General features: G+C 38.5%; 1 pseudogene; it reads left to right on the top strand.

The window, feature by feature from the left end:
• The first annotated feature begins 1,387 nt into the window (after window positions 1–1,387).
• LOC116634711 lies at window positions 1,388–1,739 on the top strand (annotated as a pseudogene).
• Window positions 1,740–12,940: the final 11,201 nt, after the last annotated feature.

A 12,940-nucleotide genomic window follows, 5' to 3' on the forward strand; every position in this document is an offset into this window, starting at 1 on the left:
AAAATTCTTTTTTTCTCACTCTCCCTATTTTTTTTTTCCTTTTGGTATTTTTTTTTTATTATGTTGTGTTAATGACCATACATTACATCATTAGTTTTTGATGTAGTGTTCCATGATTCATTGTTTGCGAGTAACACCCAGTGCTTCATTCAGTACGTGCCTTCTTTAATACCCATCACCAGGCTAGCCCACCCCCCCACCCCCTCCCCTCCAGAACCCTCAGTTTGTTTCTCAGAGTACATAGTCTCTCATGGTTCATCTCCCTCTCTGATTTCCTCCCCTTCATTTTTCCCTTCCTGCTGTCTTCTTCTTCTTCTTTTTTTAACATATAATGTGTTATTTGTTTCAGAGGTACAGGTCTGTGATTCATCAGTCTTACACAATTCACAGTACTCACCATAGCACATACCCTCCCCAATGTCTATCACTCTCCCTATTTTTGACTTTTGTTTTTATAAGTTATCATCTTTAAGAGAAGCAGGAATGATTTAAGCTCACAAAGAGAAAGGTATTCATGTATACCAGCCCTATACAATAGAATTTTCTGAGATGATGGAAATTTTCTCTATGTGCCCTGTCCAATACAGAACTTGCTAGCCATATGTGGCTACCGAGGGCTTAAAATGTGGCTTGGTGGCACTAAGCAATGACAACACACTAGGGACTTGGGGGGAGAATTATGAAGAGAAACAAGGTAGAAAAAAAAGACTCCTTTAATTCTATGATTAAAGTTCTGGATTGCTTGTTCTCCCCCCACCCCCCGCCCCCGAAAGATGGCTCATGTGCATGAAACCTGCCAAAACGAACACAGCAAACACTTATAGAACTGAAATATGGTGTGCAATACCACATTTTCAGATTGGACTCAGAGAAGCACACAGGTGAGGGAGACCAAAATAACACTGCAAAGGTTTTGAAACTAAATTAACATTCAAACCACAGTCCACAAAACTGAGTCCAGACATGTTCAGGGTTGATTGCCTGCTAAAATATATGATTTAAAAAGAAACCTGATTCTTTGAACATAATACTCAAAATGCTCAGGAATCAATCCAAAATCATTCATTATACCAAGAACCAGAAAATCCATAGCTCAAATGAGGAAAGACAAGAACATATGCCCTGCCAAGATCACACAGAGGTTGGAATGAAATGACAAGGTTTTTAAGTAACCGTCATAAAAATACTCCAACAAGCAATGCATGAAAGGGAAAACTGAAACAAAAAGCAGTGGGAACAAACAGAAAACAATAAAGGAGCCGACCTAAATTCTATCATATCACTAATGACTTTAAAAGTAAATGGCTTAGCCCCCTTTCCTCAGCTGCCACTGAAGTCCTCGATCACACCGAGGAAGCTTCACTTCATCCAGCCACTCGACCGCACCATGGCCTCTGCCTGGGAGCACGTCTGCATGGACTCAGCCCTCATCCTGCATGATGATGATGTGCTGGTCACGGAGGATAGAATCAATGCTCCCTTTAAAGCAGTGGGTGTAAAGGTTGAACCTTTCTGACCCGGCTTGTTTGCAAAGGCCCTGGCCAACGTCAACATCAGGGGGGCCCATCTGCAATGTCGGGGCTGGTGGTTCTGCCCCAGGAGCCGGTGCTGCCCCATCAAGAGGTCCTGCTCCCTCCACTACCGATGCCCCAGCTGTGGAGAAGAAAGTGAAAGCAAAGAAAGAAGAATCAGAGGAGTCTGATGATGACTCCTCATCATCATTTGGTCTTTCTGACTAAACCTCCTCTGCAACCTGTTTAATAAAAAGCTGAACTCTTAACAATAAAATAAATAAATAAATAAATAAATAAATAAATAAATAAATGTAAATGGCTCAAACACACCAATTAAAAGACAGAGACTGGCAAAATGGATTAGAAAATATAATCCAACTATGTGCTGTCTACAAGAAGCTCAGTTCAAATATAGGTATGATATAGGTAACCTAAAGTATAAGAATGCAAAAAGGTATATTGTGTGAACATTAATCAAAGAAAGCTGGAGTGTCTATATTAATATCAGCCAAAGTAGACTTCAGAGCAAAGAGAATTAACAAGGACAAAAAGTGGCATTATAAAATTGTAAAAAAGATCAGTTACCTAAGAACATATAACACTCCTAAATATGTATGTACTAAGCAGCGAACCTGCAAAAATATGAAGCAAAAATTGCAAAACTGGACGGAGAAATAGACACCCCACAATTATAGCTAGCGCTTCTCTTAGTAATTGATAAACCACCAGCCAAAAAAAATCAGCACAAAACCTGAACAAGAATGTTTGTAGCAGCTTTATTTGTAAATCAAAAACTGATAACAACATAAATGCCTTCCAACAGGTGGATGGATAAACAAATTATAGTATATCCATTGATATAGACTGAATGTGGACCCCCACTTTTCAAATTCATATGTTAAATCCTAATGCCTATTGTGATAGTATTTGGAGGTGGAGGCTTTTGGAGGTGATTAGGTCATGAGGGTGGAGTTTTCATGAATAGGATTAATGCCCTTATCAAAGAGAACCCATAGAACTCTGTTACCCCCTTCTAGCATGTGAGGACACGGCAAAAAGATGGTTGTCTGAACTAGAAAATGGGCTCTTGCCAGACACCCAATCTGTACACAGATTGATCTTAAAATTCCCAGCCTCCACAATGATAACAAATATATTTTTGTTTTTTAATAAACCATGCAGTCTATGGCATTTTGTTACTGCAGCCCAAATGGACTAAGACATCCACACAATGGAACACTACTGAAACAAACTGTTGATGTATGCCATAACCTGATGGATTTCCAAGGCATTATGATGCATAATGAAAAACCAATTATATTAATGTTACAGTCTCAAAATGACAAAATTATATTGATGAATGACAGATCATGTTTGTCAGGAGTTGGGTTGGAGGGACAGTGTGATTGTAAGAGGTGATGAAACAGTGGATGATAACCTTGATGATGATCATGGTTACACAAATCTATATACATGATAAAATGTCATAGAACTATACACCCCCCCAAAATGTGCATATTAAAACTGGCAAAAATCCAAACCATATAATTATTATAGTAATTAAATAGTTAGATAATAGTATGGTACCACCATCAATTGGTTGGCTTTGATAACTATGCTGTGGTTATATAAGATAGTATTGGGGGTAACTGGGAGAAGGGTCCATGGGAACTCTGTATTATTTCTGCAACTTCTGTGTGAGCCTTAAATTATTTGAAAACAAAAATATTTTTTTAAATGTGGCTAGATCAATGGATGAACTGAATTTTTCGTTTAGTTTGATTTTTATAAATTTAAATAGCTGCATGTGGCTACTGGCTTTAGTATTAGACCATGCAGGTCATTACTAAGTTTCACCAAATAACCTTTTGATTTCCCTTTGCTCTTATTCCAAGGCTCCTGAAGGAAAGTTTCATGTATGAAAAATTTATCCAACGCATAAAATATAATCCATATTTTTTCAGTCTCTCATCAAGTACAATACTATACCAAATCAGAGCATAATGAAATTCAAGTTTGAAAAGCAATGCATTTGGTCATTTTATCATTTTTTATTCCATTCTGATGACTATTGTGGATCAACTCAGCTAAGTTGTAAAGGTTTTAAGACTCATAACCTTGTTTTATAAGCTCACTGAATAGGAAGAAGTCTATAGTTATTTAGAACCTAAATAAGAGTCTAAATTAGAGTCTAATCATAACGAACTGCCCAAGCTTTCCTGGGGGCACTCAAGGGTGGGGACTCAAGGTTATTTTGGGACAGGTTGCTCTAAAGTTCTCCTTCCAACCACTCCTAAAGTGATAATGGAGGCTTGTTGGGACCCCTCACCTTGGGGAAAGGCTAAGCCTGATTGTCTAGAGATTTCCAAAAAGGAATATTAGCATTCTTTTCACTGGTATATGGGGGGGTAGGGAGTGAGCATTAATACTACCATTGTTTAGGATTGCCAGCTCATGATAATAATAAAGTGCATACTGATGTTTAGTTGGTCTTTATCACTGCTTAAAATTCTCTACAGATGGTGTACCCACTTTTGCCTGTACTAGGGAAAACTATTCCTATCACCCTCCCTTCAGAAAGCCACTGGTTTTTTCCCTTCTGTGTCCAGAGCATACTCTGCTGTCACCTTTCCAGACAAACTGAGGGAGACTCAGATATGACCCTAAAGCGTTAGTTCTGAAAAAGCAGGAGAGAGTCAATTTCCCTCTTGATATTCTCTAACAGGTAACACAATGCTTGGCTCTAATCAGTGTTTAGGAAGTTATTGTGAAATAAATAGAGAAATGAATTAGTTTATATTTCACAGACAGAAATGACCATTTTTCTTTTCTTTTTTTTCTTTCTTTCAGGCTAAGAGATGACTCCACGAAATAGATTTCAGTTAACTGAAAAATACCTCTCTGGACAGGTAATTCCCATTTGCTCAAGGGCACTTTTCCAGGTAAAGGAGCAGGTATGAGCCATTAGCTGACCCACTCACACTAGCTGTGGGATAAGTGCACTGGCCTGGAAAAAAAGGGATCTTGGCAGGGCGCCAACAGCATGTATGATACTCTATCCCCCGTAACACCTGTATCCAGTTGTTTCTCACATGAAATTCCCTCCATCTTGGAAGAGGTTTTCTAAGATCTGGTTATGATGTTTAGAGATGGTATTTAGCGGCTGACTGACATTAACTGGTTGAGTCATTCTATCTGTAGTTATTTCATGACTAGTAAATTAAATGGAGCTGATGAAGACCATGATCCATTCACCTTTTAAGTCTTTGAGGGTGGTACCAATCTCTGCTTTTCCATCTGGGATGTGATATTGTTTTTGATGCATTACCTTAAACATTTAAGGGGGCTATTCACTTGGTTTTTCCTACTGTAACAACTTTTTCCACTAGTCATTGTGTTAAATACACCTATGCTGATCATAATTTTCTTTTTTTTTATGTTATGTTAATCACCATACATTACATCATTAGTTTTTGATGTAGTGTTCCATGATCATTGTTTGCATATAACACCCAGTGCTCCATGCAGAACGTGCCCTCTTTAATACCCATCACCAGGCTAACCCATCCTCCCACCCCCCTCCCCTCTTGATTATAATTTTAGTGAGTCAGGAAATAGCTGCCGGGTGGGTTCATGAACCCTGTGGACCCAATTTGAGATGGACCTAGCCTAGAACTCTGGACTCACATATGGCCCTTCTCTAACAGGAGGATCCATGATGGTACTCTTGGTTCTTCAGTATCATAATCAACTCAGATCCCTGATTCAACAACCCACTTTCCCCAGTGTATGTTTATTTGAGTAAATGGCCATTGGCCCTTTTGTAGAAAGACTGGGGGAAACACTGCTTTATACACTTTCCATGGTGTTTCAAGATCCTTCCTCATAGGAACTTGCCATTACTTCAAGCAGTATGTTATGGGTCTAAGAATTAGCTCAAGTCTGTAAACTGACTAAGAGATCATGATTTTCCACTGAGGTGGTAGACCTTAGTCTTCTGCTCATCTATTCATGATCTATTTTGATTGATGATACACATTAAGCAAGACCCTTATTCCTTGCCCATCAATCTCATTCTGGAAACACCATCTTCCACTAGGTAGCTCCAGAAATCTCTTTGAGCAGAGCCTGCTAATCCATCTGCTGTGCACTTTGATGATCTTGCCCACCTAGCTTCTGGCCATCTGGCCTCTGTTATTCTGAAATCCTATCATCCCCATTGTTATCAGAGAGCACCGTTCGATAGCAGAATCTCCTATCATTAATCCTAATCTACATGGGACAGCCACTACTGAACTTCTAAACAATGCTGGTGCCCCCCTCACCTAGGAGAGGAAGTTGCAATATTCTCCATGGAAGAAGGCAGCTGTGAGCCTCCAGCAGCCAAAACTCACAGCAGCTGTAAGTTGGATACAACAGGTTGAAGAAGGGAATCTGGACAGGGCAGCAATGGCATCCACTGCAGGGTCTTTCCTTTCTGCGCCAGGTCCCTACTACATGGCTTTGTCTCAGTCCTCGCAAGTAATGATGTTATCTGTTCACATGACTGTCCCTCACCATAAAGGCTTTCCTTATGGTGTAACTTAGTTTAATCTCAATACTGAGGTGTTTTCCCAATGAAGTTTATGTGCTCTTTCTGAGCCCTGCATGAATAATGACTTTGACCAACTTAGCTTTGTTTTCCCTGCTATAAAAATTTTGCAAAGATCATCTTTCAATCCATATAACTCATGCCAAATTACTACTGATTTTCTTTCTGATTAAAAAGCATCCATAATTCTTGTAGTAAATTTGAAAAGAAAAACATAAAGGGAAAAATAATCTAATCTTGCTATCTGAATACAACCACTGTTAACAATTGCATTTACTCCCAAATATTCCTCTCTGTGTATGCATACGGATACATATATATCCTATTTTTAACTTAACATGACTTTATGTGAATTTTCTCATGCCATGAAAAATAATATTTGTAAGACTCTTTTTAATGACTACATGATACATTGTCATATGATTGTACTATTATTAATTCAATTAGTTTATTTAAACGGTCTCCTGATTTTGGAGATATAGATTTTTCTTAATGTTTCAATTGTTATTATAAATAACATTGTAGTGAACACATTTTTTTTAAATAATTGAAGTATAGTTGACATACAACGTTAAATTAGTTTCAGGTGTACAACATTATGATTTGACGAATCTATGCAGTAGGCAATGATGAACACATTCTTTTTGTCTACCTTTCTAGTCACTTAATTCATATAGTAATCACTTAGCCAACAGATATTGGCTTAGCTCCTATGACAAGGCAGAGGCACTGTGCAGTCAGCTAAGCACACAGCAGAAGACAATTAATTAATTCAATAAACAAATTCCTTAATAATTCTTCATGAAACCCCCCATTATGCAGTGAACATTTAGCTTTCCTTGACAAGTCCATACTCCTGGAAAACTACTTTTTATAAATATTCAGAACAACGTGGCAATGCTGTAGGGCTTTCAGAAGACATGTGGCTGCACCTCTTCACATTGATTCTTTGTCCCAAGGCTGCCATTCACTGTATTTTAGGCAAGGCAGCTCTTATCTCAAGAGTAGGGTTTCAGCTGCTAGAATACTTTCTGACTCTCAATCACTTTCTCTGCCTTAAACGCTTTATAACTGTTCCTTGAAAAACACTCAAGCCAAGAAGGTGGTACAATTAACATTTGCCTCAATACTCTCACAGAAGCTCTCCCCAAGATAATTTTACACTCAGCCACAGACACATTATACGATTTTTTTCAAGGGATTACCAGTTGGAAACAAGAGCTGAAATGTATCTTATACAGTACAATTGTACATACAAAGTACTAACGTCTTAAGAGACACAATGTCACCCTATCTACGGAATCTAGCTGGCAAACGAAATATTCAGCAAATATTTATTACATGGCAGTATCTGATTTGAATGTCAATGTCCCCTGAATTTCTTTACTGGTCTCCAAACTCCTTTTCAGATTTCCTGAGTGCTTTTCTTTCTCTTCTCACCTCTAAGTCCATAAACACAGTGCATTGTCTCGCTTATCATCTCTAAAGAAGCAAGCACTATTTGAATGACTCCAGCTCCCCGGCTAGTAAACGCTAAGTTGTAAACTGTTGGGGTGGAGAAAGTAAGAACATACAATTATGTTTTGCTCTTAGTTAGATTTTGATTTAATCAATTCAAACAATGTGAAGCTGTGAGTTAAAAATATTCTTGTGAAGGGTTGGAAGGAATACCTTGGTTTTCTGTATCCAAAGGAGGCACATGTTTATTTAGAAGCCTGAACTACAAATGTTTTAATACAGAGTTTTAAGGAACAGCTGTTTTGTGTGCACTCTTCTTGACTTCCAACATCTACAGTCCCTTCCAGGACCTAAGCTTCATGGGGATAGTAGATTTTGTTTATTTTGCTCATTTCTCTATTTCTAGTGCTGGGAGCAGTATCTAGTGCATGGTATATTCTCTTTAAATATTTATTAAATGTATGAATAAATAAAATACAATCCCCCAAATGTGCTTCATTTCACTTCCCCAGTGTATAATCATGAACAAATATTTGGTGAAGTAAGAAGGATCCTCATAATTAGCACTAATTTCATTCCTACTGTCAAGGTGGGTGTTCATCGGGTGTTCATACCAACTCTTTCTAATTGATGTTTTCAGAACTCCCCTTGCCAAACATTAGTGACTTTTGTCCTGCCATGTTTACATACCTGAAACCAAGCACAGGCACTTTTTGAAGTTAATTAAAGATTCACTTATGTTAAACATTTCCGGATGATAGCAAGAGACCAACTTGGCAGACAATAGAAATAATCTCTAGTACTTCCCTCTGTGATTTTTCTCAGACAGGTCTTGAAGGGTCTGGTCCTAATGGGATTGATAGATGCGAGATGGGGTGATTGGGAGATGCTGTGCTACTTACTGCCTATAGCAAGAGAATGCAGGTGCATTCAGAGACAAAGATCACCAACTTCCCCCTTTGCATATCAGAGAGCATGTTCTCCACGACAAATATAAAATCCCCTAGCTGGCTTGGGCCTGCCACCAGCGCCTTTCTGGTATGCCTTTCATTTATTTGTTCTTGTATGTTTGAAGGCTAACTTTAATACCAGCTTAAAAGATAACCTTATCAGATTGCTTCCCAATTTTATCATGTCAAAGTACCCTTTTATTTACTTTCTTCCATGATCCACTCGGTTTTGAAAGATTTTATCTATGTAGAAACTGTATTTATAAACTAATAATTAATTTTCCACTTCTGTTTTCTTTTAGAAACTCTGCTTCTCAGAGTTTGTCTTTGGAAAGTGACAGGTTGTTACCACAGGTGTTGATTTAGTTCCAGCCAAGAGAAGACTCGGTGTTAAGTTTATCACGGGTAAAATAGATGACTGTCCTGGGGCTCTTTGAAATAGTCAAAGTAGTTCGTGAGGACCTCTGGGGGTCCCAGGCTGAGAATCACATTAGGGCTGTACTTTGGGACCGACTGGGGAGCTTGAAAGTACTGGTGCCCAGGCCCCATTCCAGACCAATTAAATTAAGATTTCTGTGCCCTGGAGTGACTTCATTTTTTTGAAACAATAAATTCATGTGGTTAAAAAAGTCCAACAATACAGAAGAGTGATTTTAATGCATGACTAGGGTTAAAACCACTACACAGTGTAGCATATCTAAAGCAAATGTTAAAAACAAAACAAAAGAAAAAACTGAAAAGAAAGGAATAAGGGGGAAAGCCTGCCTTGGAGGATGCATCAAGAACGTGGGAAAGGCTTTTGGAACTCTGGGTCTGGCCTCTACCGTGCTAAAGCAACTCTCAGGAAAGTGAAGGCAGAGGTGTCCCCCTCTCAGCTGAAGCCCCTCCCTTCCCAGGGCCCAGTCTCAATAACAGAACAGGGCCCTGCCAAATCCGACAGGAAACAGGAGAGTGAGCTCCCACTCAAGATGTCTCAGGATTAAATTCCCTGCATTCAGTTAAATATGTGCGGGCACCATTAATTTCTCAATTGGTGTTCTTCCTGCCAAGCAATCTTGCATTTTCAAACAGCTCTCTCTCTTTCCCACACAGCTTTGGTGTCATCCTTTCTCCCCAGCCCAATGTTTGCGAGATTTTCTACTCTGCTGGTGGTCCCTGAGGCCCCACCTCTGGCCCCCTTGCTCCTGAATGGCGACCATTCAAAAGCTCAAGAGAAGTGACATGTTTATTAAAGATGTCCAATATTACCCTTTAGGCTTTACAGATGAACAGAAGCATTCCAAGGGAGTAGGGATATTTTTGCTGGAAAATTGCCTGTAGGAAAAATTGCCTGCAAAGGACAAAATTGATAAGAAGAAATAAACAATAAAATGAATGCCAAACATCTTAGGAAATGTGAAAATTCTCTGATTCAATATATTTCCAACTGTCTTGTAAAAATAAATAGAGGAGACTTCCATGTGTTCACTTTGATAAATTTAGTATATTTTGTAGTAACTTATTGATCTCAGAAAACAAATACCCATGCTTTTATGACATTCATGTCTTTCTGAAAGCTAGGCATCATAAGGGGCCTCAAAAAATCATTGGACTTGGCCCTCTGGCTAAGTTAGGGAATGAAGCATTACGACTACCCTCAGAGGCAGCTTAGCTGGTAGACAGAACAAAGGCTTTGGAGAAGGCTGGACCTGGGGTTAAACCTATGTTCTACTCTTGGGGCACCTGGGTGGCTCAGTCAGTTAAGCGTCTGCCTTTGGCTGAGGTCATGATCCCAGGGTCCTGGGATTGAGCCCTGAGTCAGGCTCCCTGCTCAGTGTGGAGTCTACTTCTCCCTCTGCCTCCACCCCACTCTCTCTCTCTCTCTCTCAAATAAATAAATAAAATCTCAAAAAAAAAAAAAAACCAAACAAACCAAAACCTATGTTCTACTCTTGACTAGCTGCATGATTGTAGGCAAATTACTTAACCTTCACAAAGCTCAGATTCTGTACCTGTAAAGTGAGACTGATAATACCTGTTCCACAGAGTTGTTAGACAGCTTAAATGAGCAATGTCTACAAAGCATTTAGTACTGAGTCTGTTGTTTAGGAATAATTTACACATATTGCTATCATTATTATTCAAAAAAACTAAATTACATTGCCTTTTTTCAAAGAGTTTAAAATCTTTGGAGGAAATGATTAATGCAAAAAAAAGTGAAAATAATACAAATTAGAATATAATAAAATCCTCAACTAAGAAGAAAGACAAAGGAACAAGTTCTGGGTTAATGTCAAGACTGTGGGCTAGTTCTGGGATGACCATCTATGACTGTGTGACCTTGGGCAAGTTACTTCACCTTTCTGGGCTTGTTATTTCCTTATCTATAATATGAAATTATTAAGGTAGATGAGTATTTCCAAATTCTAAGAGTCCATGAACAACGAGAATCCTCCAACTATTCTTAATATTTCAAAAAAACTCAATAAAATTAGAGTTCGTGCCACAATAAAACTGCTCAAATTAGTTAAACTATCAAAATGCTTTGCTTTTGTAGGATTAGAAAAAAATCACTTTTGACTGAAAATATTATTTTCCATGCAGATGAGAAATGATGGTCAACCATAATATTGCAGGAATTTGCAGAAGAGATAATGAAATGGATTCTTGGTTATTAAAAGGGTGGAAACTACTGTAGGACTCAAAATTTTCCAGTACTGTTTCCTATTTGATTATTTCATGGATTTGACCATATGTTCCTGAAAATCGGTGAAACAGGTTCTCAATTCAAAATTTTTATTCCTGTCTCCCCCATATTCCCTATAAAAACTTCTGCTCTTACAGCATCAGTTTCTTACTTCCCGTGCTTTGCTTTTGCCTCAACATCTCTTCTCCTCCCGGGGTTACATCTTCCTTACAGCCTAGCCAGCTTGAAACCCAAACTACCCCTCCATGTCATACTCTTCTCAACAGCTATGGAACTTCAGTTCACCACCAGCCTGACACTTCATCAGATAGCTCATGTTCTCTGTCTGTGTCTATTTCTTACTTTCCCAATTAGCCTGCATACTCAAGGGCTGATCATTGTTTTATAGTCATTTCCTAGCCCTTATTTTCCATAAAACCCATGAATTTTAGTTAAAGAAATTGAGTTGTCATTGTTCAGACCTAAAAATCATTGATGGATGCCAAAACTAACTGGTGATAGTTTGATGAGGATCAGGATATTTATAGTGCCAAAATGTATCCTATCAAAATACTTGTTAATAACTTATTAATAAATAGTACAAAAAAACCAGCAGACATAATCATAACCAAGTAGCAAAATTTAACAACACCCAGAATGGGACGAAATGACATCACGGACCTCCTCATATGATGCTTCAAGAAGGATATAGCATCACTGTTCTCGTATTCCTGTCATAAAGCATACCTTGAATCTAATCATGAGGAAAAATCAAACAAATTCAGGTTGCGGACTACTACACAAAATAACAGTCCTATACACTTAAAAAATATCAAGTACATAAAACGCAAGGAAAGACTGAAGAATTATTCCAAGTTGAAGGACATGGCAACTAAACACAACAAGTAATCTTAGATTGGATCCTCAATTTATAAAGGATTTTACTGAAACAATTAGTAAAATTTGAATGGAGTCTATAAATTTAATGGTGGTATCAATGTCAATTTTCTGATGCTGGTGGTTGTTCTGTGTTTATGTAATAGAGTGCCTTTTTTTTTTTTCTCAAGATTTAATTTATTTATTTGAGAGAGAGAGAGCACACAAGCAGGGGGAGGGACAGAGAGAGAGGGAGAAGGAGACTCCCTGCTGAGCAGGGAGCCCAGTGAGGGCTCAATCCCAGGACCCTGAGATCATGACTTGAGCTGAAGGCTTAACCCACTGAGCCACCCAGGTGCCCCTGTAGTAGAGTGTCTTTATTTTTAGGAAATAAACACTGAAATCTTTTTTTTTTTTTTTTTTAAGATTTTTTATTTATTTATTTGACACAGAGAGAGATAGTGAGAGAAAGAGAGCACAAACAGGGTGAGCAGCAGGCAGAGGGAGAGGGAGAAGCAGGCTCTCCGCTGAGCAGGGAGCCCGATGTGGGGCTCGATCCCAGGACCCTGGGACCATGACCTGAGCTGAAGGCAGACGCTTAACGACTGAGCCACCCAGGCACCCCTAAACACTGAAATCTTGAGGGATAAGTCTACTACTTACTCTTGAATGGTTCAGAAAAAATATGTTGTGATGTTAGATCTATGTACATATTTTACATAGGTTACACATATAGTATATTTACGTGTATATTATATATGTGTGTGTAAATACAGACAAGAGGTGTGATAAAATGTGAACAATTGGCTAATCTGTGTGTAGGTTGTATGGGAGTTCTTTGTACCATTCTGCAACTTTTTTGTACGTTTGAAATTATTTCAAAATA

The sequence above is a fragment of the Phoca vitulina genome, unplaced genomic scaffold (genome assembly GCF_004348235.1).
Source record: "Phoca vitulina isolate PV1807 unplaced genomic scaffold, GSC_HSeal_1.0 scaffold9, whole genome shotgun sequence".
NCBI lineage: Eukaryota > Metazoa > Chordata > Mammalia > Carnivora > Phocidae > Phoca > Phoca vitulina.